The sequence below is a fragment of the Taudactylus pleione genome, unplaced genomic scaffold, assembly GCF_031769625.1.
Source record: "Taudactylus pleione unplaced genomic scaffold, aTauple2 ptg000109l, whole genome shotgun sequence".
Taxonomy (NCBI): domain Eukaryota; kingdom Metazoa; phylum Chordata; class Amphibia; order Anura; family Myobatrachidae; genus Taudactylus; species Taudactylus pleione.
Genome location: NW_028284511.1, coordinates 14,814,831 through 14,822,109, shown reverse-complemented (window position 1 = coordinate 14,822,109; position 7,279 = coordinate 14,814,831). Strand labels below are relative to the sequence as shown.

General features: G+C 40.8%; 1 non-coding gene across 1 annotated transcript; it reads right to left on the bottom strand.

Annotated features, from left to right (window-relative positions):
• Positions 1–309: 309 nt before the first annotated feature.
• On the bottom strand, positions 310–424 carry LOC148525411 (U5 spliceosomal RNA). The gene has a single exon (XR_015878298.1). It is a non-coding gene; the product is annotated as a U5 spliceosomal RNA (small nuclear RNA).
• Between the last annotated feature and the right edge of the window lie 6,855 nt (positions 425–7,279).

Below are 7,279 nucleotides of genomic sequence, written 5' to 3'. Positions count from 1 at the left end.
TGAGCCCCAGGTCTAAACGCAGGGTTAGTACAAAATACAAGTATATACATACATGTGGCTTACCTCCACACAGGGAGACTACTCATGTGCCGCGCGTGGACGTCATTCTGCTACGGTGTTGGGGCAGGAAATGTTAGCAACGTACTATCCCAGACTGATTGCGATCCTGGGACTCTTCCGTTACCGGTGTACTCGCTTTATCAGGTGTGCCCTTCTGGCTCCAGATGATGGAAATCAAAAGATGACCTCAGTGATGTGAGACAGCAATGCCAACCACTACAACGGCCATACGTTACTTCTTGTGTGTGCAGCCCAGCAGCTGCCGGGCATCAAAAAATTACATGAAACTCATGATTGTTCCTCTCCACGGAAATCTTAAGTAAAAGGCGAAAGATTTATTCGATCTGAAGAGAAACCACAGTATAAGGGAATAAATAAGATATAAATCCCTATAGATGCACAGATGCATACCTTCTAAGGTAAGCACCGAAGGCTGTTGAGATTTAACATATGTGCATGAGAAGAGTACGGCTCATTCTTAAGGCGAGCCAATGTGAGGCATAAGCCTGGGGATGGGACGCACCCTTGTGCTAACCTTGGGTTAAAGATATGCAATAACCGTCATTTCTGGCAGCAGCCAGAACAGTGGCCCCAACTATTTAGGCAGAGTGATCTCTGGCAGCTATAGATGCAAGAAACACACTGCATTATTCTGTTACACATCAAGCATATTTGCCCCAGATGTTCAATGTAATAAGCCTGTCGCACCTGGAATACCCAGGCGGTCTCCCATCCAAGTACTAACCAGGCCTGGCGCTGCTTAGCGTCCAAGATCAGACGAGATCGGGCGTGTGGCCGTAGGCGCTGATAGATATGTGGTGGGCAAAGTGGCATGGACACAACCTCTATATTAGGCTGTGGCATGTTCCTCCCCGTGCTTCAGGGTGCCTGGGACCCGGACACTCACTCTATAATAGTTGCGGCGGGTCCTTTTTTTTTTTTTTTTTTTATTATATAATATTAAACCAGTACACTGCCCAGTTCCGTAGGGGAACTACTTGCAATATAACCGAGATGAGGCAGAGCCAGATCTCTATAAGGACTGCAGGTTAAAGTACAAACTCCACAGTTGTGCCGTTAAACCTAATAAGACCAGGTGCTGTAGGCTTAAGGAAAGAAAAAAAACGGTAGAGGCCATATGCAAGCACAGGGAGAACATACAAACTCCAAACAGCTAGGGCGTACTGGGAATAAAACCCACAACCCTGTTAAGGGTTGCACCCCCCACACAACTCCAGAGTGAGGATGCAGGTGATGCTGGCAATAAGCCCCGGCTCCTTTTAAGGCAGGTGCATATGCTAATAATACTCCTGGAGTATGGCGGCATCTGTGCAAGCCAGCATGAAGTAGACTCTGCCCCTACTATAATAAGCGGGCGGGGCGCAAACAATGTATAGCAGGCATAAAGCGAGTGGTGGAGCGGGAATGAAATAGACAGCGCCGGTGCAATCTTCATACAAGCACCGGCGCCGCAACCCGCAGCCGAGAGCGCTGTGAATAACAGCCTCGCTCCCTGGCGGCTGTGTGCAGAAGCCAGCGCTCCTACAAGCACCAGCGCGGCAGGGAACAGCCGCGCTGAGTAGCTCCCTAAGCCCCGCCAATTGGTGCTATGTAGACTCCCTTATGGGAGTAGCGGGGCGCGGCAGGCTCCCTCCTCGTGGGGATAGAGCAGAGGGAAGATTCGGCTCTCGTGAGAGCAGCAAACAGAGCGCTGTCAGGCTCTATAAAGTAAGACAGCGCTCATCGTGCAGGGATCAGGCATGCTGCTAGGCAGCAACATTACAGACTGTCTGAACAGAATCACTGTACTGGTATCCGCGCTCTATGCGCGGTAGCTCCGCCCCTTGTAATAACGCTAGCGGCGTTACAGGATTCCAGGAGGGGATATACTACAGTATATGCCACATGAGCCTGGGAGGGGGCGGAGGGGCCGCAGATTAAACTCCGTTTCCCATAAGGGGAACAGAGCTATACTTACCACTGCTGGCATCAGGGCTGCGGCTAGGCATTCGGAAGCACGGACACAGCCTCTATATTAAGCTGTGGCGTGTCCTCCCTGAGCTACTGCCAGGGTGCCTGGGACTCCGACACGCACTCTTTTTTTTAGTGGTGGCGGGTCACCTGATGCCTCCATGTAGCAGGCTGACAGACGCAGTACTCTGTCAGCCTGTCCTCAATGCTTTGTGAAAGCTAGAAATTAAAATAAAGGAAAATAAAAGAAAAAATACTAAGAGTGGGCTGGAGCTCAGCCCTATGTGACCGGCTCTCTCGGGCACATTCTAAAAACTGGGGCTGATGGGGCATAGAGGGGGAGGAGCCAGTCACACTTCAGAATAATTTAAAGTGCCAGGCTCTGCTCTACCACCGTCTATACCCCACTGTCTTGAACTCCAGTGTCCCCTAGTGGATGAAGGAGAAAATAAGGTACACAGTGTGGCAGATCAAGACACTTACAGTTGTGGCTGAGATGTTTAGTGGGTGTCATGAATTCAGAGAAATCTGTTGATGAAAATGAAGGCAAATACATCCCAAAAGATACACATACCATAATTACAATCCTTATCATATAGTACAAACATGTTATAGAAATGGAAAACACATAGATTATCTATAAAAGTAAATATAAAGAGGTACCATATCAACCAAACTACTTGGCCTGGAATATCTTCTGCCTCGAGCTCCACTGTTGGATATCAAGCACAAACAGTCCTTCCACACAGAAATCAAAATCAAAGTTTGAAGGATGTCCATCCTGGCTTTAGTAGGTAACTGTGGAGATCAATAAAAAGGCAAGTTCCCACCAAACCCTCACAAACACAATTGATCTACCCAGTTTTATTCAAGATAAATGCAATAATGTGAGTGATTCAACCTTCATCCATATGTTCAGGTACAGATCAAGTCAATTAGAGTCTGAAATATATTGATAAATAGCAGCCTATATCCTATGCAACTCACCAAAGTTGGAAAACAAAACAGCTATATAATTATCTTCCTTCGTCTAGTCTGAACTAGGCACAACTGTGAAAAACTTATTCCTCCTCATAGCAATCATCTCTCTCTTTAGCCATTGAAATACAAATTAAGGTACACGTTGTGGCAGATCAAGACACTCACAGTAGTGGCTGAGATATTTAGTGGGCATCATGAATTCTAAGAAATCTGTTGATGAAAATAAAGGCAAATACATCCCAAAACATACACATATCATATTTAGAATCCTTATCATATAGAACAAACATATTATAGAAAGGGAAAACACACAGATAATCCATAAAAGTTCATATAAGGAGGTACCATATCATCCATATGACTTGGGCCTGACATATCTTCTGCCTCGAGCTCCACTGTTGGATATCAAGAACAAACAGTCCTTCCACACAGAAATCAAATTCCATTACAGCTTTCAAAACTGAATATAACTATTTACCAAAAGAAGAAATTACTTGGGAGGCCTCGAAGTTTGAGAGATGTCCATCCTGGCATTAGCAGGTAACTGTGGAGATCAATAAGAAGGCAAGTTCCCACCAACCCCTCACAAACACAATTGATCTACCAAACTTTATTTAAGGTACTTGCAATATTGTGTGTGATTCAACCTTCATCCAATTTTTTTGAATACAAATCATTTCTTTCAGAGTCTGAAAAATATTGATAAAGAAAACAGCTACCTAATTATCGTCCTTCGTCTTGTCTGAACAAGGCTCAACTGTGAACTACTCATTCCTCATCAAGCAATCATCTCTCTCTTTAGCCATTGAGATACAAATTAGTGTACACATTGGGGCAGATCACGACACTTACAGTAGTGGCTGAAATGTTTAGTGCGTATCGATTTCTGAGAAATCTGTTAATGAAATATAAGGAAAATACATTCCAAAACATACAAATACAATATTTAGAATCCTCATCAATGTAGAACAAACATATTACAAGAAATCTGTTGATGAAAAACAAGGCAAATCCATCTCAAAACATACACATACAATATTGAGAATCCTCATCATGTAGAACAAACATATTATAGAAAGGGAAAACATAGAGATATTCCATAGAAGTTCATATAAAGAGGTACCATATCATCCATATGACTTGGGTCTGGCATATCTTCTGCTTCGAGCTCCACTGTTGGATATCAAGAACAAACAGTCCTTCCACACAGAAATCAAATTCCAAAACAACTTCCAGAATTGAATTCAACTATTTACCATAAAAAGAAATCAGAGATTTGGAAAGTTGGAAAAATGTCCATCCTGACATTAGCAGGTAACTGTGGAGATCAATAAAAAGGCAAGATCCCACAAACCACTCACAAACACAAACCCAGTTTTAAGCAAGGTACTTGCAATATTGTGAGTGATTCAACTTTCATCCTTGTCTTCAAGTACAGATCAAGTCAATTAGAGTCTGAAAAATATTGATAAACAGCAGCCCATATTCTATGCAACTCACCAAAGCTGGAAACCAAAACAGCTACCTAAATATTTTCCTTCGTCTAGTCTGAACTAGGCACAACTGTGAAAAACTCATTCCTCCTCATAGCAATCATCTCTCTTTTTAGTCATTGAAATACAAATTAAGGTACATGTTGTGGAAGATCAAGACACTTACAGGAGTGGCTGAAATGTTTAGTGGGCATCTTGAATTCTAAAAAATCTGTAGATGAAAATAAAGGCAAACCCATCCCAAAACATACACATACCATATTTTGAATACTCATCAAATAGAAGTTCATATAAAGAGGTACCATATCATCCAAATTTCTTGGCCTGGCATATCTTCTGCCTCGAGCTCCACTGTTGGATATCAAGAACAAACAGTCCTTCCACACAGAATCAAAATCCAAAACAGCGTCCAAAAATTTATAGAACTATTTACTATAATAAGAAATCATTTGGGAGGCCTCGAAGTTTGAAGGATGTCCATCCTGGCTTTAGCAGGTAACTGTGGAGATCAATAAAAAGGCAAGATCCCACAAACTCCTCACAAACATAAACCCAGTTTTATGCAAGGTACTTGCAATATTGTGAGTGATTCAACTTTCATCCTTGTCTTCAAGTACAGATCAAGTCAATTAGAGTCTGAAAAATATTGATAAACAGCAGCCCATATTCTATGTAACTCACCAAAGCTGGAAACCAAAACAGCTATATAAATATCTTCCTTCGTCTAGTCTGAACTAGGCACAACTGTGAAAAACTCATTACTCCTCACAGCAATCATCTCTCTCTTTAGCCATTGAAATATAAAATAAGGTACACAGTGTGGCAGATCAAGACACTTACAGTTGTGGCTGAGATGTTTAGTGGGTGTCATGAATTCAGAGAAATCTGTTGATGAAAATAAAGGCAAATACATCCCAAAAGATACACATACCATAATTACAATCCTTATCATATAGTACAAACATGTTATAGAAATGGAAAACACATAGATTATCTATAAAAGTAAATATAAAGAAGTACCATATCAACCAAACTACTTGGCCTGGAATATCTTCTGCCTCGAGCTCCACTGTTGGATATCAAGCACAAACAGTCCTTCCACACAGAAATCAAAATCAAAGTTTGAAGGATGTCCATCCTGGCTTTAGTAGGTAACTGTGGAGATCAATAAAAAGGCAAGTTCCCACCAACCCCTCACAAACACAATTGATCTACCCAGTTTTATTCAAGATAAATGCAATAATGTGAGTGATTCAACCTTCATCCATATGTTCAGGTACAGATCAAGTCAATTAGAGTCTGAAATATATTGATAAATAGCAGCCTATATCCTATGCAACTCACCAAAGTTGGAAAACAAAACAGCTATATAATTATCTTCCTTCGTCTAGTCTCAACTAGGCACAACTGTGAAAAACTTATTCCTCCTCATAGCAATCATCTCTCTCTTTAGCCATTGAAATACAAAATAAGGTACACAGTGTGGCAGATCAAGACACTTACAGTTGTGGCTGAGATGTTTAGTGGGTGTCATGAATTCAGAGAAATCTGTTGATGAAAATAAAGGCAAATACATCCCAAAACATACACATACCATATTTAAAATCCTTATCATATAGAAGAAACATGTTATAGATAGGGAAAACACATAGTTTATCCATAAAAGTTCATATAAAGAGGTACCATATCATCCATATGACATGGGCCTGACATATCTTCTGCCTCGAGCTCCACTGTTGGATATCAAGAACAAACAGTCCCTCCACACAGAAATCAAATTCCATTACAGCTTCCAAAACTGAATATAACTATTTACCAAAAGAAGAAATTACTTGGGAGGCCTCGAAGTTTGAAAGATGTCCATCCTGGCATTAGCAGGTATCTGTGGAGATCAATAAGAAGGCAAGTTCCCACCAACCCCTCACAAACACAATTGATCTACCAAACTTTATTTAAGGTACTTGCAATATTGTGTGTGATTCAACCTTCATCCAATTTTTTTGAATACGAATCATTTCTTTCAGAGTCTGAAAAATATTGATAAAGAAAACAGCTACCCAATTATCTTCCTTCGTCTTGTCTGAACAAGGCTCAACTGTGAACTACTCATTCCTCATCAAGCAATCATCTCTCTCTTTAGCCATTGAAATACAAATTAGTGTACACATTGGGGCAGATCACGACACTTACAGTAGTGGCTGAAATGTTTAGTGCGTATCGATTTCTGAGAAATCTGTTAATGAAATATAAGGAAAATACATTCCAAAACATACAAATACAATATTTAGAATCCTCATCAATGTAGAACAAACATATTACAAGAAATCTGTTGATGAAAAACAAGGCAAATCCATCCCAAAACATACACATACAATATTGAGAATCCTCATCATGTAGAACAAACATATTATAGAAAGGGAAAACATAGAGATATTCCATAGAAGTTCATATAAAGAGGTACCATATCATCCATATGACTTGGGTCTGGCATATCTTCTGCCTCGAGCTCCACTGTTGGATATCAAGAACAAACAGTCCTTCCACACAGAAATCAAATTCCAAAACAACTTCCAGAATTGAATTCAACTATTTACCATAAAAAGAAATCAGAGATTTGGAAAGTTGGAAAAATGTCCATCCTGACATTAGCAGGTAACTGTGGAGATCAATAAAAAGGCAAGATCCCACAAACCACTCACAAACACAAACCCAGTTTTAAGCAAGGTACTTGCAATATTGTGAGTGATTCAACTTTCATCCTTGTCTTCAAGTAC